Raw genomic sequence first — 26815 nt, 5'->3', positions numbered from 1 at the left:
GATGCATGCATGGGCTGTGTATTCGGGGTAGACTGATGCTGGTTATGGTCTGGTCTAGGCGGATGCGGTCTCTCTTTAGTTTTACCTGTCGCTATGTTATGTTTTAGAACTGCACATTCGTGAACGTAGTGACCTGGCTGCTTGCAATAATTGCATGTCCCTTTAACAGGAGCTGCAGCGTGACTTGTCTGGGTCGTACCTTTCCTGTGACTGTCGGATGGGACCGTCTGGGCTACTAACATTTTCATTTTCGTGTCTTTCATGCGCTTCTGTTCCTGATCTTGTTCTTCCCTAATTCTATTCTGGTGATATTGTAACATTTGTAACATCTGGGATGGCGTATTTGCTTGCCATGTACTCTCGACTTTATACACTCTATTTTTAACTAACGGTAGGGAATTCTCGACTAACTTTGATACAAAAAGATGTGGGTACGACTCGCTACTTGGCTGGAGGCCACTATTGATAATAAAACATTTCTCGAATCTTGAATAAAAGTCGCTAGTATCTTCATCATGTTTCTGTTTACAGGACGAGATTGCATCCCAATCCTCCTTTCTAGTTGTCAATAATCTGGGCAGGACCTGTACTATTAAACCTGGTAATGCTTTAGTTTTGTCCCCAAGGCCTAACCCTGGAACCCGTTTCTTTTCTTCATCCTCTATTTCTGCCCAGGCAATCTTTGCGTCTCCCACCTCCCAGTCCTTTTCCTTTAATTTCTCGAATATACCCGTAGGCAATAATACTTTCAACATTTTCATGATATCATCATATGTGTAGTCCCCCATCAGTAACATGTCTTTGAGCTCTCTATGAAAACCTGCAGGGTCTTTATCATGGCATGGTACTAATTTCTTCATTTCTAACAGTTCTAATTTAGTTAGAGGCGTGTGTACATACACGCGTTTCAAAATTTTATCCTCACCCATAACAGGGTGCACTTCTCGCAAGGGGTTCTGACTTTCAATACCACCCCCGCACTGCATATGGTACATTTTCCTTTCTGGAGGTGGGGCGGGAACATATTCAGGACTTACAAAGGTGTCATATCTGCGTCGTTGTTCTAGAATTATTTGAACTAATTTAGTGCTTAAGCCTCTCCATCTATCCATCAGTAGTGCTTCTAGTGTCTCATGTAAGGGACCTGGATCTGAATAATGTTTTCTGTACTTAATGAGAAGGTGCTGAATCATATATATACCTGCTAATTTCTGTTCGTCGGGGGAGAGGTTCAGAAATGTCTGTGCTACGGTGTCATCATTATATATGTCTGCATTTTCGGCCCATGATACCGCTGATCGGGCTAATTCTTGTTCATCCATAGAATTGAGTACATGGTACCCCACTCGATCTCGAAGCCGTTTATCAGTTTCCTGGAACTGATGTTCAGCAGAATTCGGATTCGTTAAGGCAGAGAAGAAAACTCTCTTGCTTTCTGGACGGATACCCTTCCTAAGATAAGTTCCCTTACCTACATATGCTATAGTGCTTGTAGTCGGTTCTAGTTCTTCAGATTCTTCTTCCTCCTCGGAGGGAGCCTTTTCTTTCTCTTTCTCGTGTACTGCTATCACTGCTTTCTTAATCTTTTTATACATGGCCTCTATGCAATTTTGTCTGTCATGTTTTCCATCGGCTATATTTTGACCCCACTTGTTCAATGCATCTAATTCACTCTGCTCTGTTCCGGGCCTGTCTCGTTCTCTTATTAGACAATTTATGAAAAATCGTAGTATCAGTGCTTGCATGGTAACTTTCTGTTTCTCCAGGGCATCCTTAATACTGTCGGGGTCCTTTCCCGTTTGAACGAACTCATATATTCTATCTAGGTGCTCCTTCATTCCTGCATAACATAACAAACTATCAGTAGCAGATCTTAACCGTAAAGACGCTAATACCATTAAGTCGTCCTGTCCAGGTTCTGGATCATATCTACAAACTGACATATTTTCTTTTAGTGCATCAAGACGGGATGAATTAGAAGAACGGGGGGATCTGTGCGTAAGAGGACTCTGCATACCTCTGAGATTTAATCTGTGAGTCGGTGGCGGGGTCTGGAGACCCGCGGTCGCACCTCCTGAAGCGGAAACTTGAGCATTATCTCTGTGTGTAGTCAGTATCTGAATTTGTCTTTTAGTAGGATCTGATTGAAGTGGTTTCGGCAGATCAGTTTTAGGTGAGGGAAGTGGCGGAGCTGGCGGAACGGGACTAGTCTTTTTCGGTGTCGGCTGAGAGTGATCTTGGGGGGCAGTACCACCCCCGGCCCTGTCAGTAGGCAGGGCACGAACAGGCAGATTGGTGTAAGCTGGCGCTACATCCTCGAGATATGAATTTAGGAATATGTCTTTAGTAGTCTTATGCATTACTTTAGTTGGAACTAATGGTGACGGCAAATTTTTCGGTATTTCTGAAATGGCGTCAGGGGTACCATCGGCCAAAAGATACATGTTGTTCACTTTGCCATTTAGGATACGATCTATTTGTTCTACTTTTACTCGAATTCCCTCAGTAACTAATTCGTTTCCTTGGGCCTTTTCTGATTCTTTAAGCCTGTCTTCTCTACGGAGTGCTCTATCAGCACGCTTACGTGATTCCTTACGCCAAAATTCTATGGCGTCTTTCTGAGATTGTCTAGCTTTCTTTTTCCGTAATATTTCTTCTACCTTTATGATGCACTCGGCATCCCATGTTCCGTTAACTGGCCATCGGTATCTTTCCTCTAGGTGCTTGGTATAATCTGTCCATAACTCTAGATACAAGATGGCGTCTATGCCATGCTTATTATACATGAAATTACCTGGAGTGTCCCTAGGGGGGATTGGAATCTCTTCCTCTAACATCCCTTTCCTAGTTCCTATCTGCTTTAATTTGTTGAAAAACGGCATTGTGCCTACTTGATACTGGAATGCTTGATCCTTGATACTTAATGTCAACTGTAACTATTTATACGAAAACACAATAATGCACAAAAACAATCACATTCATACCACGACATTAATTACATGAAACATTTAAAGACATAGCTAATTTCCCCTTACTCTGGATGTACCGCTCAACGATACAGATACACTGCTGTAACAGTGCAGAAATTCGGAATACTTTATATACTGCTAAACAGTACAGATACACTGCCTAAAAACAGTGCAGACCGGACTTGCGTACCCAAACCCGTCTAGATACGACCCAGCAATGGTACTCACCGGGAAGCACGGAAAACAGAAGGCCTCGGAACTTCGGAAAACTTCGGAAAACTTCGGAAAACTTCGGAAAACTGGTGGGCCTCTTCACACCTCGGACCTTGCTTCCTTCGGCTGGGCTCTGGTCGGGATCCTCCGCACTCCTCACCGCCTCGTCTGGGCACTGATCGCAGTCTTCGTCACCTCCGTGTGTCAGAGGGGGATGCAGGAAATCCTGCCAGTACACGTGTTGTCCGTCTAACTGATGGCAGGGGACACGGATTGCAACGCACCTTCCGGCGCGTGAGGTGGGGGAGGGGTCCCTGTTCGGGCGCCAAAATGATGTAAATAATTAATTTACTCTCTTAATTTCTATGCAGGTAAGTACTTAATCAATAATAACTCAATCGGAATGAAGGAAAACAGAGTCCGTGGTGTAAGAGTTTCTAAGGGTTTTATTCCTCATAAAGGAATCAGGATATCATGTTCTGACCACCACACAGGGTGTCAGAAGGGATAGATGAGCGCGCCGTCGTTTATTGACAATACATAGCTTATATACTTGATTTACATCATAATGTTCAATGTAAGAGGCGTAACAGCTGAGAGAAGACAAGATAACAGTATACACGTGGTGCTAGTACATCATCAAGAGGCGTAAACTAGGCGTGTGTGCTAGAAACGTCACTGATAGGTGACGCAAGTGGGTGGCACCAAGGGGTGGTGCTAACAGAATGTTGCAATGTCAGCAGAAATCGGAAGCTTGGATGCGCGCGCAGCTGCATGACGTGTGATAGACGGGGTGCAGGGGACTTGACATTTACACTGGCGGAAAGAGACAGAAGTCTGGCATGTCAGATCAACTTGTGCTTCTATCATATCTGATATCTGATGTTTAGGAACTAAGCTATCTGGGCAGAAAGGTCTCTAGAGCAGAAGCTATTCTATACTTGCTGTGAGTGCGTGTATAAGCGCCTGAGTGTCTGTATGAGAAGCGTGGGGGCATGGGGCCTTCCATGGAAGCATGGCAACAGAGGCTATGAATTACTTGCATAAAGACAGGTCGGCCCTTTAGCCCTGTAGCTGGGGAGGGATGTTTACTGAAGCTAGCAGGCTGGAATGTATCTTCGGAAAGGAAAACAGATAACTCGAAGGTTATAGTCAATCTTGGCAGGCAGCAGGCTGAGCTGAGCACGGAGGGCCGCGCTAGAAGTAAGTCAGAGTTCACGGGTACGGGGGCTGCTTGGGCAGAGGCCCTCGCAGTCAGAAGCCAGAAAAGAGGCTCGGTGGCAGAGATTCAGGGCCTACTTTCAGCCAGGCTGAAAAACGTAGGAGTACACTTCAAAAAGACGTTGGCATAGCATATTTAGGAACGGACCATCAAACCCATTCATGGTGGGTCTGAAAGAGGACAAGTTAACGTTGGACGCAAATGTATTTGCGTCTTCATAGCTGGTACAGGAGGGAAGTTACATGCACTTTTAACTCGTACATGGAGTCGGTGGGGTACTCGCTAGGGAACACAACATGACCATAAAATTTATATTACCTCACCGCGCTGAAGAGAGGGTGGGTGTTGGCGAGATTTCCAGCATTTGCCGCCTCTGCAGCAAACTCATGAAGGAGCACGTGGACCCCCACCCCCCTTGCTATGCCACTGATTGTAAAAAGAACATGTACAGGAAGCAAGAGCCTGACAGAAGAGGCTGTTTTAGGGTATCATTTTGTTTTTAATAACTTCACTGTTATGTTTTTTAAATTGCACTAATAGCATTGCTTGCATTACTGCGCCTACCTGAACGCCTCTGACACCTGTATTTCACTACATGCTCCCCGGTCTACCACAGGATTTCCCGATTGTTGTGGAAGGAGCTGCGGTTAGTTTTTAATTTCCGGGCTAGAGTCAAGAGGACGCGGGGATCTGCTCTTGTCAGATCAGCTGACAGATAGTATAAATTTCGATGGCCGACGCTTCGGGTAGCGGACGCACGTAACGGGCATGCGGGTGGTGTGCCGAAAGTGGACCAAAGGCAAGCCCGTCTGCCCCCGTCCGTGCCCGGCCGGGACTAGGGGCCACAACCCCTGCTCCTTTTCTCAAGGACTTAAGGACCTACTCCCAAAAACTAGTACATGATCTGCGAACTAAGCCTAAACCGAAATTGAAATCTCTCATACCAGGATGTTCCTCTTTTAACTGTCACTGCTGTGGTTTCTCCTTCACCATACTACCCCCAGGAACCTTACCAAACAGATGACCTCCTCTGCTAAAAATAAGGCAGTTCACTTAAAGGAATTCACCTTTTTTAGTATAAATTGTAGATCACTTCCCAAACAAAATGAAGATATCTATGACTTCCTGCTGAATACATAACCTGATGCCATTTTCCTTACGGAAACATGGCTAAATGAGAGCTTGGGACCAGATATTGCGATCGCCCTGCCTCCTAACTATACGATCGTTAGAAAGGATCGCGTGGATAAAATATGAGGGGATATTGCACTAATTTTTTTAAACGCTTACACTTGTAAATGAGGACCTACCCTTTAAAGGCTGGGAAGCCAGTTTTTTAAAACTTTTGCTTCTTCTCAATTCACTCTCTCCGGGATCCTGATCTATCGACCTCCGGGACTGGCAGGTTCATGGGCATCGACGCTCCCAGAACTTATCGGCCCTCTGTTGTTGGAAGAAACTAATTTCACTATCTTAGGAGATCTAAACATGCATTTTAATGAACCCACATACACTAACAGCACCACTTTGATTGCTGATTTGGCAGCCATGAACGTTCTTCTTTGTAACTCAGGTCCCACCCATTAGGCAGGATATCTATTAGACCTCTTTTTTTCCAACTTAGCTAATATCTCATGCCAGGCAGCCTCCCCTAAACTCTGGTCAGATCATTTTGTGGTTGGTTTTAAGGTCAAACTGGAGATGAGGTGTGATAACTACTTTGCTTCTATCAAAGTGGGGTTTAGAAATTGGAAGAATCTAGATGTAGATCTATTTAATCAACATCTTAAGAATAACATTCCTGACATCACTTCAACCAATGTAGCAGATGCTGATACCATTCAAACCTAGCTGACGACATCTATTGATGCATGTCTTCCTACGTCTGACAAAAAAATGAACAATCATTGCCCTCCTGCCCCTTGGATTTCTGAAAAACTAAAAGTAGTAAATACCAAATGTTAAGCCTTGGAGAGACGATGGAGGAGGGATTATGTCCCTGAATTAAGACAAACGTATAAATTGGCAAAAAAAGATTATCATGCCCTGTGTAACACTGCTCTTGCTGAGCATGTAAATAACATAATTGTATTGGCACATAACAGTCCTAAAGTCCTATTTAAAGTAGTGAAATAGCTGTCAGGTGTGACTTGCCAACCACCGCCACCTAAGTTAAATGAAGTGCAATGTGAAGATTTGGCAGAGTTCTTCCTTGATAAAATAGAAAAAATGTATACAGAATTCAATACTACGACAACTAAGGTGGAGTTGCAATTAAAGATCAATGTCTCCATATCAGGCTGTACCACTCTTCCAATGATGCAGGACACTATTGCAAGCCCTGGCAAGATGCTTGAAAACTGGCTGCCTTTGGATACTCCATCTTTTTTTTTTCTTTTCTTTTGTGCCTTCATATATTGATCAGCGAGTCCGTAAAAAAGAATGAGGTAGCCGAAGTAGGCACAGTCTAGCCCAGCCAGCATGGGTAATACCCGTTCTCTCCATGGGGGAGGAGATGGAAACCGTCAGGGATACGGCTCTTCTGGGTAAACTTTCTCTTTTCTCCACAAAATGCAGGTTCTCAGGCAGTTGTCACCAATACCTCTTGATGGCACTCCTTGCTGCCTGAGAAAAAGTCCTGTAGTTAACTGATTCTTAATTATTGGACAGGGAGAAAAAAAACAACAACAAAACAACAGATTAAATTACAAATTAGCCTTTACCATATGTGTAGATGGAAGAACCCAGAAGTAGACCGGAGAAAAAGAGAAAGAGATACTCCATCTTTTAGCCGCATCCTAACTAGCCTTAAATCTGGCTCTCCCAAGGACCCTCTCCCCATTCCCATTCTTTAAAAATTGGAACTACCACTACTCAATATTATTATGGAATTGCTTAATGCTTTGCTACGTAAAGCAACAGTACCAGCGGCTTGGAAACATGCCATGGTTCTCCCCCTGCTTAAAAAAAAAGTGAATGCAACATCCGCCCGATATCATTACTCCCAGCGTTTTCTAAAATCTTACAAAACATATGACGCAGTTTGTGGACTCCCAAAAAATCCTACACACATCTCAATCAGGATTTAGAGGTGTCTTCTCTAGAGAATCCACTCTTTTGGGAGCAACAAAAACTCTTCGCCGTCTTGATATGGGAGAAACTGTAGCACTCATACTGCTTGATTTGAGTGCTGCTTTCGATACTGTCACACACTGCCCTTCTACAAGTTTTACATTCTCTGGGCATTGTCGGATCAGCACTCAAGTGGCTGCTGAGCTTTTTGTCTGGCAGTACTATTCAGGTTTTTTCTCCACCTGCATGCTCTAAGGCACATGCTTCTCCGTATGGAGTGCCACAGGGTTCTATCCTAAGCCCATTACTTTTTAATATCTATGTTAGCCCCCTGGCCACAACAGCTGAAGAGGCTGGGCTAACCATATACTCTTATCCGGATGACACCCAGCCTATCTTTTCCTTGTCGACCAAGGAGGCATCTAATGTGTCCTCTCTCCAGGTAGGGCTACAAAAGACAGCCAGCTGGGTGCATACCAACAGGTTGAAATTAAATGGGGGGAAAACTGAAGTTCTAATCCTCGGCAGAAACAAAGATCTCTGGGGTCCCCAACATTGGCCACCTCAAATGGGTGATCTCCCTCCAATGTCACAATCGGTCCGTAATCTAGGCATAATCATAAATGATCAACTATCTATGAGGCAGCAAACGTTTAAGGTCGCCTTAACCTGTTTTACACTCCTAAGACAGCTTAAAAAAATACTTTGGATGCTACCAAATCCTACGCAAAAAACAATTATCCAGGCCTTGATCTTGTCCAGACTGTACTATGGCAACGTCCTGTATTTAGGAACCAACAAGGAGGTAATTAGGAAGCTGCAAGTAGTCCAAAATTCTGCGGCCAGACTACTGTGCCAGCTACCTAGAAAGGCCTCTATCTCAGGTTCCCTCTGCGCCCTTCATTGGCTTAGGATGGAAAATCGTACAAAATTTAAAGCACTATGCTATATGCATAGGATTAAATCGGGTGCAGCGCCACAGTATCTCAGTGCCTTGGTACACCCTTACCTCCATATGTGTCTTTTTCGATCCTCTACTCAGTCTAAGTTCTAAGTCCCCAGGATCAAACAAGTACGTATGGGAGGTCGGTCTTTTGCTTGCTTAGCTCCTTCACTGTGGAATTCACTCCCCTTACAACTCCGTCATGAAAATATTTATTACAAATACTGCAAAGATCTAAAAACTTGGTTATTTTACCAATAACGTTTCTCTTTCTTCTTGCGTGGGTCCGATGGTGCCGGGAAACCTCCGGGTAGCTGTGCGCCATAGACATTTAATAATAATATTGTGAAAACATGTTTTTTAATTCTCTTATTATTAATCCTCATTTTATCTCAAAACTGTGACATTTTAGGTATGACATTTTTTTTCAGAGGAAGGAAATTAGCAGGTACATGAGGTAAAGTTTCTCTTCCTCTCAGCATGTAGGGGGTTCTTTGAAGATTGCACACCCAGAGCCTGCTGATTGCCTTAATCAGAATTTAAAGGAATGACATCTAAATGAGCGACAAAAGTGCAGATTTATAAGGAACTTATAAATAGCACTGTGTGACACCTTAGAATAACTTCAGTGCTTTTGGCACATTCAAGTATAATTTTCTAATAAGAGGAGGCTGGAGTCCAGTTAGATAGGATCAATGAACTGTTCCTTTCGGTCCATATATGCCCTTTCTCACCAAGACCTATCCATGGGTATAAAAAACATATGCTATTCAAACAGATGCTGCATGATAATACGTAAGGAGGTACAGATTTTTCAAAGGCCGAGCCATGAGAAAAAACATATCGAAGGTCATCTAACACATCCCTGGCAATGTAATCTCTTTCTTTGCTTGAGATAAAGGTCATGACCCTCATCTTGCTCCATTACTGAAACAAGATGGCTTGCTAAACTCTAGCTTTTGCAATGTATCACCAAAAGTAGGAGGATGGTATTCCTTTTTTAAACCTTTATTTTACCATTTTATAACACAGTACAAAGAACCAGCCAGCAAACATTGGTGAGTGTGGCGAGAGACAGACGCACAGAAACCAAGTACATTTACATATGAGCATGTTGCAAGCACCAGACACATTAGGCTCCTCAATAGGACATTGGACCTCACCCCACAGGACTTTAAACCCCTCCCCTTCAGCATGTCCTGTTGTAGACCTGCTAACCCTTACATTCCTCCCCAATATCCTCTGTCTCTTTGCTTTCTGAAGAGGGCCAATCCGATGTCGGCTTCAGAAAGACACCAGCGTCATCGAGCTCCCTGTGAAGATCATTGGGGCCTGGGATCCCCAACTCCGGGCCCACATGGCTGTAGTGAAGAGGAGGAGAGCGCCGTCACACTCCCACCCGGCAGAAGAAGACGAAGCCGGGAAGCGCTGTCGCACTCCCCGTGAAGATTTCCAGGGGGCTTGGGCCCCATCCCTCAGTGTCGGTGGCAAGAATAGGGGAGTGCCTTCGCACTAGAATGTGGAAGGAAGAGGCGGGCGGAGTGCCGTCGCACTCCCCTGAGGCACCACCCGACCAGCGGCAGCCTCCGTGTGTGCTCGCAGGAGCGAACAGACCAGAATGGCAGTGATCGACTCCCGCAGCAGAACGTGAGGGTGCTGGCCAGTCAGGGATCTGGCGAGAGAAGCCGGGGGTGGGCTTTCTGGGCTGCTCACCCCACCTGGACAGAAGGGGCCCCCAACGAAGGGCTAATGTGGTGCATGACCTGCCATCTCGGGCACCGCGGCTCTCCCTGGAGCAGCGGGGAGCCGCTAATCTAATATGCACAAGATGGGGAAGAGCGTCGATAATGCTTTGCAGGGCCAGGGAAGTCATTCATGAAAACCTGCCAGTTTTAAGTGTGTGGTGGCGCCAAGAAGATGGGGTCACCACTAATTGGTTGCAAAGGTGCAGGTGGAGCTGCAGGAGCAACCCTAGCATAAATCTGGAATGTTCCCATCCTCAGTGTCTGGGGGACACAAAGGATACTACCCCTCAAGGGTTCCTCTGTGTTTTTTTAAACTGCGTTTTTAAAACTGCCTCATGCTGGAACCTACATTCACCAGCCAGGAGCTGAATCTTAGGGTTGCACTGAGGTATGCAGGGTCAAACACGGATTGGCACTGAGTTGATATCCCCTAGAGGTGGGAAGGTGTAATTGCACAGGTGATGCTTTTATAAATGGTGTCCCTTTTGGGGACTGGAAATCACTTGTGTAATGTGAAATGATAAGCGAATTGGAGTTATGTTGCTGGACATTCCTGGCTGTATATACTTACTTCTGTGATTAGTTTTGTGAAGTCTTTTTGGGGCTTTAATTGCAATGTATTATAACTGTTATCAGATCTGATATTTACCTGCGATTCTAAAGGAAGGCTAGACATGTACTCTTGCTACTGCATTAAGTGATGATCAACCCAGACTGTTAGCCACAGTAATTCAGGGGTGTAAACTGTATGGTCAGTATGAGATGCTCAGTCAGGGTTATGTGTAACTATGACAGGTGTTCCCGTTAAAATGCTTGTTGAGATACTGGGTTGGTCACCACTGAGATGGTGCCAGTGGGTAGGGCCCTCACTCCAAAATATGGTCAACCCACTGCATTGGGGGGCATGATGATGTGCATACATGGTAATGGTGGTACTAGACCCGACCCCCCCTGGGGGAGGGGTGGGAATGTTATGCAATGCCACAAAGTAATTCCAATAGCTTATGTATGTTTGTAAATTATTGCATGGTATTTAGTAGTGTGTGTGTTTAATAAATGTACTCTTCCTTTTATAAAGAAAAGTACAGACTGGGCAATCAATTATTGAGTGTCATTGTTGCATACTGGTAAATGGCAATTACTAGCCCACACCACCTCCCTTGAGTAAGGTTTGGACTGCACTGCAACGCTCCCCTCCCCTCTGAGAGTCTAGCGCGACAATGGGATGTTTGGTTCCCAGTAAAGGACAAATGCAGACATGTTATTCGTGCAGGCCTCACAGATGCTGCCTCGTTTTCCAACACTGGCTAATCGGTTTTAATGTCCATTTGTCAAGTTCTCTGTGGAATGGGGCCCGCTTTAAGATGGTCTGCATAAAACACTGGCAGATAAAAGCTGTTTGTCGCACTATGTAAGGTGGTCTGCAGACGTCTCAGCCCACTACATAAGCAATTCCAGTAAGCGGCCCACTGTTGCACTGCTTGACATAGCCTTTTTTCCCAATGCTCACCCAGTTCAAGCCACGTGACCGAATGTTGAAGATGTGTGGCACAGTAATATAATTCTAGACATGGAACCTCCAATCCCCCATCTTCGTAACGTTTTGTTAAGGTCATTAGAGCCACCCTGCTATGGCGGCTCACCCAGAGGAGCACATTTAAGTGGGAGTTAAGCTGCTTACATTTTGTGTGCAGTAGGGGACAAAGTGAGTTCTGTAGCACTTAGAGAAGCAACACCATTTTTGCAATAGCCATCCAGACCATTAGGGAGATGGGCAAGGTGGTCCAGAAAGGTACTGATGTCCTCAAGGACACCGAAATGTGAAAATTGCTTTAATTCCCAAAGTAGTTTCCAAATTGGTAAACAATCCACCGGTGTGCCTATGAGAGAAGTGAGTGGGAATATTAAGGACTTATTTCAGTTCAGACGAAGACCCAAGATGTTTCCAAAATCATCTAGCAGCTGTAGAAGCTGTGGGGTGACCCTAGGGGATGAAAGATAAAATAATGCCTCATTGCCACATAGGGAATTGACATGTCGTACCTCACCCACCCGTATGCCCCAGTCGCATAGATCTTGGCGCCCCCATAGAGATAGCAACTCTATCGGCAACGCAAATAGAAGAGATGAGTGTGCACTCTCCACACAGCCCGTGTGGCCCCAACCATGTGGCAGGGCCTAGGGCACAACTCAATTGTCTTCCGGCCAGTCTCCATCTGGTGATGTGCCTTCTGCACCGGGCGATGCGCTTAGCACCCGTCTTCCAAAGCCGAGGCCAACCCCTCTGTAATGCAGGCAGCAGGATTTCCGGAAGGCCACACCCACCCGCAATCTGATACCTTCACTAAGGCAATGTCCCTGCGTTTTGTTAGGGCTCTCTCCCGAGACACCCCGGCTCCACGCACACTCTCTGTGGGGCCCAGGCTTTTATCAACAATGCAGAATTTAAATGCAGGCGCTACCCTCACTGAGCTCTCTCACCTCCTCTCCGTTCCCGTGCCACTGGAGGGTGTGGATCTTGGCAGCTTTGGGGGTGGGCGGTCGACAACCCCTGGCCCCCAAGTGCAGGTTCCTGTAGCCTCACTGGGCCTCAGTTGTCACTAGAGGCCGTGGTTTCGCTTCTGGCCACAGGCCTCATGACACCTTGCTGCGGTTACACGTTACCAGTACGCTGTCAAGGGCTGACATCCGACCCTGATCAGATGCAGGTGTCAACAAGCATTCACAGAACCGGGGGAACAACAAACTAGTGCTGAGGAGCAGGATTTTTTTAAATCTCTTTATTAGACAGCTTGTAACAATGAACACAGTCGTCCCCCCCCAAGTTGGGGGAAAGTAAGTCCACTTAAACAATAGTCAATACAAGCCATTTTCTTGAGTTAAACACAAGATAATGGGGCAGTAAATGACAACCTATTACAAAAAACACACCGTCTACTTCCCATCCCCCACCCCGGTACTTATATAACTGTGGTGCCTTGGGACACACTTGAACAGTCACCGAAGCACTGAATATAAGCTGACTGTCCTAGCATTACCTTTACCAACTCTCACTGTATGTCCGGATGGCTTAACAAATACCCCGCTAATGTGGCCCAAAAGTCCTTGGGGCGCGAAGCCATGGGCAGCTCCTCTGCATAGATTCCCAACTGTTCTCTGCAGTATAATAGATCCTGGACCCATTTCTTTTACTGTCGGGAGAGTTTTGGTCCCCCAGCATTATGCAATGGCCCTTTTAGCAAATAATGTGGAGACGGCCACCAGCCGTCTCTTACATGGCTTAAGACCTTTCACTGACCCAAGTATAGAAACAACAGGCATGCATGGCACATGCTACAGGATTGCCTCCGAGTGAACTACCATCACTTTGTTCCAAAAAGCCTGCACGCCCGCACAGTCCTATGCAAGATGCAGAAATTCTGCATCATCGCTACCACACCTCACACATCGCGCATTATCTCTCATTCCGAACTTACACAACTGCACAGGTGTATAGTAAATCTGGTGCAAATATTTAAAGTGGATTATGCGCAGGTTGCAGATCGCTATCAGGCGTCCTGTCATAGCACAACTGAATTTCCAGACTTCCAGGGTGAGGCCATTACCCAACGCCGCATTCCACTGTTTCTAAGAAGTGGTTTCAGTGTGTTCCCGTTCCCTGAGTGAGGCATTGTAAATTTTACTGATCAGGCATCATCTAGAGTTGCTTGCCAACACTGCCTGTAGTGCGTGCAGCGCCGTTGGCTCCTCAGGAAAGTCGGGATAAACCGCACGGATGGCCTGTCGGATTCGTATATAAGAAAAACCCAACATCAGGCCTCTATCCCATCCCTTCTGCACCTCTGAGAGTCTCGTGAACTGACCCTGTTGATACAGGTCGCCAAGGTGTGTAATCCCAGCGTTTGCTAATGTGCGTTGCGCAGCGGGAATGCCAGGATGCACCACGATCGGAAGTGTCAGGCGTATAGGTAATTCAGCTGTGCCCATCGTGCCAGGGCCTGTCAGGCCGAAGCCGTGCAGCTGACTGGGCTAATCGCTGATGTGGACCATCCTGCCCGCCCAACAGTGCAGCTGCTACCAATGGAACCGGGAGGATGGAGTCAGCCTACACTGCTACGTGCAGCAGGAATGGTTGTGGATGAAACCAAAATTGTGGGAGCACACAGATAGTAAAGAAGCATATCCGGAGCTTCAAAGACACCCCGGTCAAATGGCAGCGTCAACACCTCCCAGCTGCACTGGAGTTGCTTGCCTCCCAGACAAAAGAAAGCAACGCCGACTGGAGTGTGTTAAAAAGAGCGATGTTAAGACGAACAGGAATATTAATGAACATGTAGAGTAGTTTAGGTAAGATTGTCAACTTAATGACCGCTATGCGATCAGCTAGGGAGAGCGGCAGCGCAGACCACCTCCCCACTTGCTCAGTAATTTTAGTAATGGTGCATCCGTAATTTGTAGAGATGACTACTTCCGGGTCCGTATGCAGCCATACTCCCTAGTAATGAACCAGATCAGTGGACCATGTGAGGGGAAAGTCTAATTCTTTTTCGAGAGTGCCCGTAGTCAGGGGAAACACCATCAATGTAATCCAATTAATACTTAGGCCAGAATATCGTTCGAATTTCACATATTCGCCGAGTAGTTCGGGCTGATATGTGGCAGGCTCTCGGACATATAGTAATATATTGTCTGCGTACAACGATACCACCAGTGGGCGCTGATGGAATCGCAATGCGCCGGGGCATGTCCCTGGTGCAGTTTGCAAGCCAAAGGCTCTAGCGCAAGCACAAAAAGAATGGGTGACAAGTGACAGCCCTGACGCGTGCCCCGGTGTATCGAGAAGGTGCCTGACACCCAGCCGTTCACACGGATCCGGGCCCGCAAATCCGTGTAGTGTAAATGAATCCATTCCCATATGTGATAAGACCACAAACATATATTCCCATTGGAGAGAATCAAACGCCTTGGCAACGTCAAGGAGCACCGCCAAGGCCTGAAAATCTGTTTCGAAATAGTGCAGGGTGGTGAACACTGGGCATAGATTGTGCATAGTCGAGCGAGCCGGGACAAATCCGGACTGGTCTGGAACGATCAGAAGGGGTACCAAGGGCTGGAGCCTACTGGCTATCATTTTTGCCAGGATCTTGGTGTCGATATTTATCACGGAGAGAGGCCGGTACGATTTACAAACATTGTCTGCCTTATCCGGTTTCCAAAGCATTATTATCAGGGCTTCCTGAAGGGTCGGAGGAGGTGTGCCTGTCTCATATGGATCCGCATAGACATCTGGCAGCAGGGGTGCGAGGTCTTCTGCAAAGGCCTTGTAAAATTCACTGGGGAGTCCATCGAGGCCAGCCGCCTTGCACGTTGGGAGTGATGCAATGGCTAACTTGACGTCTTCCACGTCAAAGAGCTGTATGAGAAATTCCCTCTGGCCCTGGCCTAGCCGGCTGAGTGCCACATCGTCCAAATAAGACGTAATGTCCACTTGAAGGGTATGCGGCCGCTCGCTATAGACCACTCTGCTGGAATAGTGTGCATTGCCCTCCTCATCAAGGACCTCAGTGATAAAGTCCGGACCACGGGGCGCAAACAACTTCTGCGCCAGAGTTCGGCTGGGCCGACCCCCTCACCATAATATCGTGCCCTGGTGCACCGCAATAAATGAGCCTGCTCCTGATCAGCAGTATCACTGTACTTCGTAACTAGATTGCGGATCGCAGCCAATGTAGACAAATCCAGATGAGTTTCATATTTGTGTTCCAATGTAGAGATTTGCGACTCTAGTTTATCAAGGCGGCGTCGGATGTCCTTCAGGATTCCAGCCTGTGCACTTAACACACTCCACATATGGTAACCTTAAATGCTTCCCAAAGCGTACCGGTGCTGTCCACCGTACCCTTGTTCTCTTTAAAGAAGTTTTTAAAAGCCTCTCCGACCTTGTGTTTGAATACCCGATCAGCAAGTGAGGGCTGTTGCAGTCTCCACAGGAAGGGAGGCCAATGGCATTCAAGAATACACAGTTCCAGTAAAACGGTGAGTGGTTGGACAGTGTTTTGTTTAAGTGGCAAAGCTCTGAAACCTAGGTGCCGACCACTTCAGACGCGAGCCAGTAGTCCAGCCGTGACCACATGCCGGGAGCAGAGGATGCAAACGTACTCTCTCGTACCCCAGGGTTTCGCTTCCTCCACACATCGTACAAACTACCAGCCTCTGATAACCCTAAAATGGCATCTACTCAAGGTCGGATTGGGATCACAATTCGGCCCGGGCACTGACGAAAAAAGTGGCCCACATTCAAGAGGCGTGGCCCATATTTAAGGGGCGTGGCCCACATTCAAGGGGCGTGCCCTTTCATGAAACACTATTTGCACAGACAAGGAATGAAAGTGGGAGGATACTGTTCTTGCACAGGACACAGGGCAAAGGTGCCAATGGTCTACATGCTGAGCAACTAAAAAAAATAGCAAGGCCCCTTTCTGTCACAAAATTATTCCTGCCCTCCAGCACAGGAGCACCTGAAAAGCAGCAAAGCCCCTGCTATTACTAACCTACTTCGCCCTCCCCAGACCTTCAGCTCAGGAGCACATGATCAGGTAAGGCCCCTACAATTAGCAAATTAATCAACCCTCCAGGCCTCGGGAAAATGTCCTGGCAGGGGAGCACAAAACACAGCTTTCTGGGTCATCCAAGGTAGCCAGGTAGCCAGGGGGGAGGCTGAGGTGAAGCTGGTGCATGGGAAGTGCCTTCCCAGTGTGTTCTGGCAGTTTGAGTGTTTACCATTTACTGTAGTATTACCCTTGTACCTGTGTATGGTACCCTTTTGTAACTTGCACACATCACTTTTCTCTGGTATCACACTGTTTGCTACCTCTCACTTTTGTTTGCTTTAGATACTTGCACAAGTGCCACCATTGCCTACGTAACGTTTGTTCTTGTGCTGGAGTGTCTGCCATTTATTGCAGTATTATACCTCTACTTGTACTTTGTACGCTTTTGTAACCTGCACACATATCACTTTTTCCTCCTGTAATGTACCGATTGCTACCTCATGTATTTTGGTTGCTCACTATTGTCACTTTTGATTCATGTAACTTAACGTTTGCTTTTGTAATTTGTCCACTTGTAATTTTTCTCCTCATGTATTATTGCTGTTCCTTGTGTGAAGCGCTCTGACACCTTCGGGTAAAGTCCGCGCTATATAAAATCGCATAAATAAATACATAAAATAAAAAAATTCTAAACATCACCTGTCCCCCACAGCAAGACCCATTCTTCCTCGTCCACTATGCCCTGAATGTGAAGGGCTGTGGGTGAGGTGCTAAGACTAACACCGTTTCTGGGCTGCATGGGCCCCAGGGGGGGCCGAGGTGAAAATGGCTCAAAGGCCTGAGAAACACCTGGCCCCCAGGGAGGCCGATTCTTGCAAACAATCACCCTTCCCCAGCCCAGCCTCAGCTTGATTGCTTGGCAGGGCAGGGGTGAAGGAGAGGCCACAGCTGACAATCGCTGTGCGGCCGCACAGCGAGGCTGCTTTAATTTTCTCTGTCTGTCTCCGTGCACTCTGTGGGCCGTTTTCTTTTGTCCCCTTTCCTAGTCCACTCTCTGTGGACTGGGACAGGGGAGAAAAAAACGGCCCACAGAGGGCACTGAGGCACCGGCCCTTCGGCCGTTCCCGAATGCCCGCCTTGCCAATCCGCCCCTGCATCTACTTCAAGTTTATGTCGAGGGACTGAATTTCCCATTCTGTCCATACTCACATCAAGGCACACATTGAAGTCGCCTAACCCACATGATTGCAGCTGATGGATATTTAGAAATGTGGCGCACACATCTGCGATAAAGAAGTGTTCATCCGCATTCGGCCTATATACATTCGCAAGCACCACCTCCACATCACCAAGTTTGCCATGCACAATCGCTAACCTACCCTGATCATCTATCTCTGAACCATAAGCTTTAAATGGGACACCTCTCTTGATTAGGACAAGCACACCTCAAGAGTATGAGGAGTAAGATGAAGCCACCCGCACCCGGCCCATCGCGTACCTAGTTTTATCAGAGTGGGGGGTGAGATGTGTCTCCTGCAAAAAAGCTACCTGGACGTTGTGTCAGTCCAAGTAGCCAAGGACAGAGCGTATTTTCTTGTGGCTGTTTAACCCTCAGACATTCCAGGTAATTAGCTTAATATTACCACCGGACCCTTTGCCGTCATATGTAAACATATCTATAGAGTGTAGAACGCAAGTGTTGTGCGGCCTGGGTACAGTTATAATGTGAATTAAAAGTGCCATCTTCGGGGGGGCGTTTACAAGATGGCGACCTAAACGGCTGCAGATCCCAGGTGCTCCCCATGTCCATCCCTCCCCGGGGGCTAAAAATGGCTTCATTCCCCCCCGCAGAGCAACATGGGGGTTGAGAGTGAGTGAGCACTACATGGAGCCGACGTGGGGTGACCCGGGAGGAGCGAGTGTCGCGCGGGGGACCAAGAGGTTCAGACCTCGATGCAGGCGTAATGGCAGCCGGGTGGCTGCTTCCCGGCCCGGAGTGAGCTGAGTGGAGTTGGTGGCGGCTCTGTGCTCCTGGGGTCCCTCAGGCCTTCCCGGGACGTGCTTGCAGTCCCTGTGCCCAGAGCGGTGGAGAGGCGGAATCCACAGCGGCAAGCGGCGGCTGCCAGCAGCCCGACATTGGTGGGGAATCGCGTGGCGGCACCCTGAGGGCTGCTAGGTGGAGAGGGTGCCGGCGGCGCAAAAAATTAGCCCGGGGAGTGGAGGCCTTGGCAGGGCGGAGCAGGCCTTGCCGGGCCCTGGCCCCCCAACGATCTACGGGGACGCCTAGCAACCCCATACTGTGGAGGTAAATATCGGGCGGCCCCTCGACGGCGGCAGTGACACCGGCAGGCTCCGGAGGTGAGCGGATCAGGGGCTGCAGCTCAGGGAGGGCCGGGCGCTGAGAAGACCCCAGGTGCCATTTTGTGTGGGAGTCGTCGGCCCATTGATCAGAGTGGCGGCTCGAGGGGGAGAAGGGGGCCGGCGGGCTCACTCCACACGAGAGACTAACCATTGGTGGTAGCGGCGGGAGGGGTCTCGGTGGGGCCCCCCATTGAGGAGTCGGGTGCAGTGCGAGCATACCATCACTAGGGGGCCCAGCAAGCACGGAGAGGGCCCTTTGAAGTGGACTGTGGGCCTCCACAAGCAAACCTGCAGGCCCGGCTGGCTGGCAAGGACAAGCGGCGAAAGGAGACACCATCATTGAGCCCTTCAGGTGCAACGGAGGGGCCTGGCTCTCGGGGACCCAACCCAGGGCCCCTCTCGCATGGTAGCTGGTCGTCAAGACGCATACCATACCAGCCCTGACTCAGTGTTTGAGGGAGGCGCAGAGACTGTGGGGGCCATCGAAAGGATCACAAGGACTGCCCGACACCAGTGACCTTCTCAAGGGGTTGATTTCACGGAGGCCGGACCGGGTGGCGCAGCCTCCGCAGTAACAATTTGAGGACAGTCATCAAGTAGGGACGGAGGGCAGGGCTGGAGCGACGGAGGAAGGCGGACCGAGGAGAAGGCAACAGGGAACGCTGTGCAAGACAAACCAGGGGCTAGCAGACATTCCCATCCTGACAGCTGGGCAAAGGGGACAGCACAGGAGTAACTGGGCTTCGAGAAGAGCAGAGGGGTGAAGCTCTAACAGTGAGGGGGGGTGCCACTGCCAACAGAGTAAGGGTCAGAGCCAACGGCACACATGGCAGGCCAGAGGAGGAAAGGAGAGCGCACACTTGCTGAGGTTCTAAGTAAGGGCCCTGCCAAGGGGACAAGGGGCCCTCTTCCCCTGCAACACTGAAACAGAACAATAAAACGAGCGAGGGCGAGGTGCCCATTACAAAATCCTTCCTGGAGGCTCTGTTCAAGTCCATTCAGGAAGACTTTCACGCACTGAAGCAAGAGGTAGTGGGGGAAGTCCGGGGTATCCGCCGGGATGTGGACGGCCTTGGTGAAAGAGTGGTGGCAATGGAAGAGGAGGACCAAGCCCGGAGTGAAGAGGTGGAACAGCTCAATCAAGAAATTATCAGACTCAAGGATCAACAGGTCAATTTGCAAGCGCATGTGGAAGACTTGGAAAATAGATCACGGCGCAATAACATAAGAGTCCGGGGCGTTCCACTCAAAGTGGAGGGGGCGAATATCACAAGTTATCTGCAAGGCCTTTTCCGAAAGGTTCTGGGGGAGGCTGCGGACTTTGACATCAGAATTGACAGGGCGCACCGCGTTGGGTTGGCAAGGAGAGCGCCCGCGCCCCCACCAGATATTTTAGCCTTTCTCCCAGAGCGGATCTTGCGGGAGGCGCAACTAAAACAGTCTCTCCAATATCAGGGTAATCCAGTGGCCTTATTTCAGGACTTATCTATCATCACGCTCCAGAAAAGGAAAGCATTCAAGGTCGCCACAGACTGCCTCAGAGAGATTTGGCTAGACGGGCTCCTATGGAGGGTGGTCTGGGCGTCCAGGACCTTTTTCGCTACTTCCAAGCAACGCAACTCCGGTACCTCCTGGAGTGGAATTGCCTGGAGTCGGAAAAACTGTGGCTTTTCCAGGACCGAGCGATGGCCCAAATGTCGCTCTTGAAGGTCCTCTTCCTGAAGCGCTCCAGAAGCAATGTACACTCTAGTGGCGCCGCAACGGTTCCAATATTTCCAGATTCGCCACTGGCTAACGCAAAAAAGACTTGCTGCCCCATGTGGGCCGACGCCTTACAATGTATGAGCAATGGCTCATCACAAAAAAGACCGACAGGCAGGCAATCACAGAATTATATAAAATGTTAAGCCTGCCCTTACCTACCTTGCGCTTTGCTGGCCAGAAGCGCTGGGAACTGGAGATCGGAATAACCCTCCCAGAGAAAGAGTGGCACAATATCTACCATAGAGCTCATCGCACCGCCAGAAATGTGGCAAGTAGGGAGCTGGCAGTTAAGATTTACTACTGGTATCTGACGCCAGCCAGGCTGCATCAGGGCAACCCAACGCGTAGCTCCGCGTGCTGGAGGGGGTGCGGTCAAGGGGGCACGCTGACCCACTTGCTGTGGGAATATGCGGAGGTAACGGACTATTGGAAGAAAGTATTAGATGACATTCATCAACATTTTGCGACAGAGATCCCCTGTTTCCCCGCCTATACTTTACTGGGCCTCCCAAATGCCTTAACATTTCAACTTAAATCGAATAGGGGGCGACAGATGGGGTTAGCGATGGGGGCGGCGGCACATCAAATTCTCTCGCTTTGGGGCATCACAAGCACACCTCTGGCCTGTCGCTGACCTCCATGGCAGGTAAGGGTCCACTCCGCCGCGTCACCTCTGTGCACCCGGGGGCAGGTATCTTGCAACGCCGGGCCCACTCTCCCCGCTACGGGGCGGCATCAGCCAGTGCAAGCCCACAGGGCGAAAGGGTGTTTTCCCTGCTCCCAGGTCCTGCAGTCCACTGTTGCACTCTGTCCATCGAGGTCAGGCAGATGGACAGACACCCCTCAGAAAGGCCGCTTCAGCCACAACCCTCAGCACTCCGAGTTGTTGGAGGCCTCAGCGCCGTATGCCAGCAGCCGACATATTAGTCATCAGGTCAGCTAAAGTGTGGCCATCTTGATCGACGCCCCCTAGCGCCCCCCCCCCCCCCCCCCCCCCCCGCCCCCCACGAGCAGGATTTGATGCGGGATACAAGAATAATTATGGCAGGCTGGTTGTTAGCTAAAGGGCTCACATCCTGCCGGCCATGTTGCTTGACCAAACAAACCCCTTCCTTGTACAATTGTAGAAGCATATGGCCACATAGAATATACTGAAATGACAAAAATAACTCTTTTACTGTTAAAAACAATGTTTTGTGATTAACACAGTGACCTTAAGGAACAACATGTTTAGAAGATATATTAAAGAAAATATAGGAAAGAGGTAAATACCAATTGGTCCTCAGAGTCATTGGCATTTTATAAACCTCACTAGTACTGTCAAGGAGACAATGAAATGCCCTGATCAACCATGCCATAGTGAGTTACCACCTGCCCTCCAAAGTGCCTAAACTCTTCTGTGTGGCCATTTCCGTTCAAACAGGGAAGGGTTAAAAGTCTTCTCTGGTTGCTGTGCTATTTAGGACAGTGTTAGAAGATGGTTCGGACACACTGGGCTGCCCAGATGTTCCACTTTTTGAGCACCTTTTTGTTGAGCTTTTACTATGAGCCTCATAAGTTGGTACTCACCCACAGTGAACTCAAGATGAAAGAGACTGCATGTGGATTTTACTGGTGTCCCTCTAGCTTGACTAGGTCGCTGCGCAGCAAATGGAGTAAGAGGCATCTGTCTGGTCACATGCAGACACATGTATACATGCGTGTGCACACGTGTAGGTGCTGGCAGGGGAGATTTCTGGCGTGCGCAGCCCAGGAGCAGATACAAAGTGAATGGGCTGGCAGGACTTATGCAGAATTGGGTGGTGATATGGAATAGGCTTTATACACTGGGAAGAAACATGCCAGGGAAAGTCAGTGTATTTTACTGTTCACTTCATTATTCTCCTATGGGATGTGAAGCCCAGTTGCTAGTTTCACTTTCCTATGGACTACCAATTCCAGACACGCACTAAAGTCCACTGTAACTTGTTTGAGAAAAAGTATTCTACAGAGTCCAAAGTCGTATTTGTACTGCTTTTGGGTCATCCTCAGAGTGGGCTCAGAACCAGGGCCTGTATGGGGGCTGACCCCAGCAGGCTGGATTAATGACCTTTCTTCCAAGAGCGAAGGCCTCCTCTAAAAAGAAGAGAAGATAGGTGGAGCTATAGGCTCATTCATCAACAGCTGTCACCGGGTGCCAGGCACCAGGCTGCACAAGGGAGAAGGCAGCTCGGGGGAAGGGGCTTTCAGAGACCATGTGGTAGGAAACCCCTGGGCGACGCCGTCTTGAACCAACCCAGAGGCCTCGGAGGAAGGAGGGAGAAGGGGCAGTGAAGTGATGTGTCGCTGTTTGAAAGGACAAGCAGAGACTTCCTGCCAACCCCCTCCCCAAACTTTCAAACATGTTTGCACAGGAAATGAAGCTCTCTCTGAGGTGTGGTATGCTGAGGCAGAGGGTGCTGGAGCCTGGTGCAATGGGCAGTTGGAAGGAGGAACCCCCTGAATGTCCCAGGATCCTGAACAGTGCCAGGAGAAGAGACCAGGACCAGTGCGCAGAAGAAGGGGCCTCTACGCAGGGAGAAGAGAGACCCAGGAGGAGAGCCAGGCAAAATGCTGGTGCCGGGAGCCAATGAATGCAGCTCCCTGCTGAATCCACCCTCTGTGGGACTCAGAGGGTGAAGGAGAGTGCTCCCAGTGGCTGGGGAGCGCCATCAGGAGCAAGAAGAGGCAAAAATAGTGCAGATCTGTACCCCAGGGTCTGAGATATACCCCCAGAAGGTAGGTGACCTTTGACCTCCACGCTGAAGAAGGGGCAGGGGCCAGGGACCCCATCTCTGGGCCTGAAGCAAAGTCAGGGAGCGGCGTCATGCTGCCTGTGAAGATGACCTCAAGCGGGGTGCCTGGAGCCCACCCTGGTCCCTGCAGGCGTTGGATGGAGGGGGGCGCTGTCACGTTCCCCTTGAAGATGTTCGGTGGCCCGGGACCCCGTCTCCAGGTGTTGGAAGGAGGGGGGAGTGCACTCCCTTCCGCAGCAGGAAGTGCCAGCTCCCGCAGCAGCACCCGAGGGTGCTGACCAGGCAGGGAGCTAGTGGGGGCAGCTGGGGGTGGGCTCCATGGGCTGCCCTCCAACAGGAAGGCATGTCGGGGTCCCGGGTGGGACCAGGACCCCGAAAGGACACTGTGGGAAGCCCGGGTGGGACCGGACTGGGCTCCCGCCGAAGAGCAAGACAGGTGCACGGGGCCCGGGGTCCAGGTGGGACCGGGTCCCCAAAAATGTGCAGATCGGCCGGGGTGGGCTCCCCAAGCCGTAGGTAGAACCGGACCCACCATCACAGCACCGACGCAGCCGGAGGCCCACATTGCGGCTCTCCCCGGAACAGCGGGAGAGCCGTTGCTCTAATATGCAAAAGTGTCCATAATGCCTTGCAGGCCCGGACCGGCCTACAAGCGCAAACAGCGTGCCTCTGGTTGTGGTGGTCCAGGGAGAACGGGGTCACGACCACATGTGTGACGAGGTGTAGGGGAAGCTGCAGGAGAACGCATCCCCCCCAGCACGAAGAAGAGGAGTCCCTCCCTAAATCTTATGGGGACTTGAAAAGAATAACATCTCCAGGGCTCAGCCAGCATTTTAACACCACCTGGGCTGGTGCTTTTGTACTACAGCTGGGGGTGTATGGGCAAGTATACTAAGGAATGAAGGACTGAGCTGGGGATGTCTGGAGGAGGGCATCCTCTAGAGGTGAAGAGGTGTAATTGCACCAGAACTGCATTTACTAACGTTATTTCTTTTTACAGGAACTGCAAGTCACATGTGTATTGTAAAGTACCTGTGTAAGGTGATGCCATAAGCCAAATGGGGTTATGTTGTTCAGACATTCTTGCTAAGGAGCGTCCCGAAGAATGGAGCCCGAAGCGGGCGCCTCCTAAAATGGAGACTGACACTTAAGTGCGGTGGCCCCGAGTCACAAGGGGAGCCCTGGAACAACTACAGAGGCAGCGGACGCCGAGGCACTGCAATGTGAACCCCCCAGCTGCCCTTGCAGCTCCGTTTCTGGAGCACGACTTGTGGTGACGGCCGCAACGGGCGGGTGACGGTCTGAGGCGGGATCCCCACCAGCTAGAGAGGACCTTCATGGGCATGACGGACCCCCACTAGCTGGAGAGGACCTTCAGGGGCATAACGCCCCCCAGCGCCTGGCAGTGAGTCGAGCTCCCGTTGCAAGGAGGGGCTCACCAAGCTTGCCACGGTTATTGGAAGCACCCATTAGCAGACTGGCGCCTGACCTTAAGATGACGGCGGTCAGGCGCCATCTCACAGCCTTATAGGGGAGCCCCTGCCCGCAGCGCCATTTTCAGCAAGCTGCCTCCACCATGGCGCCCTCTCAACATGATTAGGGAAGTCGTGAGCCCACCAGAGATTAGCATGTGGGGCAAATTCAGGTTTTAATTGAATCAGAGGGGTTTCTGGACTTAAGACTTACGGTCACCCAAGACCACCACCCTTGAGTGCAACACCACCTGAACACCTGGCTGAACGATGGCAAGAATTTCCTGCTCTGTAAATATGTAATTTTTAATTGTCCAAGCATAATCACTGTTAAAATGTAATCCTGAGTGAATTTGCAATTTATATATATTTATCTCTAACCACTAGTATATGTAGTAGACCTTTGTACTTACTACCATTCCTATGTGATTTTAGAGTTTATCTGTTTGTATCTCTTCCTTGAGTGACTTTACAGCTTTTACATTTTCAATTTTTCCCTCCTTTCGCTTCACTTGTACATTTGCAATTTTTTTCCTGTTTATATCTCTTAAGTAACTCATGTAATCCAAATTCCTTATGTAACGCAACTGGTTCTTTTGTAAAGTGCTCTGACACCTTCGGGTAATGTTTGCGCTACATAAAATCGCATTAAATAAATAAATAAATAAAAATAAGGTGTCTGGCTGCATATGCTTAATCCTGTGATTTAATCTGTGATGCCTTTAGGGGCTGTGATTGCAATGCATTCTAATGGTCCACGAAGGTGATGAGTACTCTCATTCTAAAGTGACGCATAAACATGTACTCTTGATGCTGCGCTTAGGTGAAGAACCCAGACTGTTAGCCTTTAAGATGTAGATGTGTATACTTCATGGTCAGTAGGAAATGCTCAGTCAGGGTTGTGTGTCACTTGGGAAGGTGTGCCTTTTTTAAATGCTTGTTGAAGTAATGGGGTCGGTCGCCACTGGGATGATGCCAGTGCGCAGGGCCCTCACTCCAGGTTCAACTAACTGCATTTGGGGGCAAGATGATGTGCATACATGGGAGCGGTGGTACTAGACTTCCCCCCCCCCCCCCTCCCCTGCAGGAGGGGTGGAGATGTTAGGCAATGTCACAAAGTAATTCCAACAGCTTATGTATATTTTTAAATTGGCATAGTATTGAGTAGTGTCTGTGTTTAATAATAATTGTACTCTTTCTTTTATAAAGCAAACTGGACAATCAATTATTGAGTGTTATTGCTGCGCACCTGTAATGGCGATTACTAGCCCACACCACCTCCCTTGAGTAAGCCTCAGACTGCTCTGCAACGCTACCCTCTGAGAGTCAGGCGCTACAATTGGGTGTTTGGTTCCCAGTGAAGGACAAATGTAGTCATGCTATTTGTGCAGGGCTCACCGATACTGCATTGTTTTCCAACAGACAGAAGTATTGATATTTGGAGTCTGTCAATTCTTCTAAAGCTTCTGTGAAATCTGATCCATCTTGTTGTTTTGTAGTGTTTGGTGTAAATAATCCATCCTCTTGTGAGAGACAGTAACCTCTTTTTGGGATGACAGTCCATGTCTTTCAAAGTCCTTATCCTTGAGATGCTTATCCTATCCTGAGAGGCGGCAGCCTCACCCATGTGGAAAAAGTTCCTCTTTGTGGAATTTTAGATACATCAGAATCTAAAGGAATAATCTACAATGTTGAGGAGACAAGTTACACAATTATTGAATAATTTTTA

Source organism: Lissotriton vulgaris, chromosome 6 (assembly GCF_964263255.1).
Source record: "Lissotriton vulgaris chromosome 6, aLisVul1.2, whole genome shotgun sequence".
In the NCBI taxonomy this organism is placed as follows: Eukaryota; Metazoa; Chordata; class Amphibia; order Caudata; family Salamandridae; genus Lissotriton; species Lissotriton vulgaris.
Note: the sequence above shows the minus strand (reverse complement) of the source record.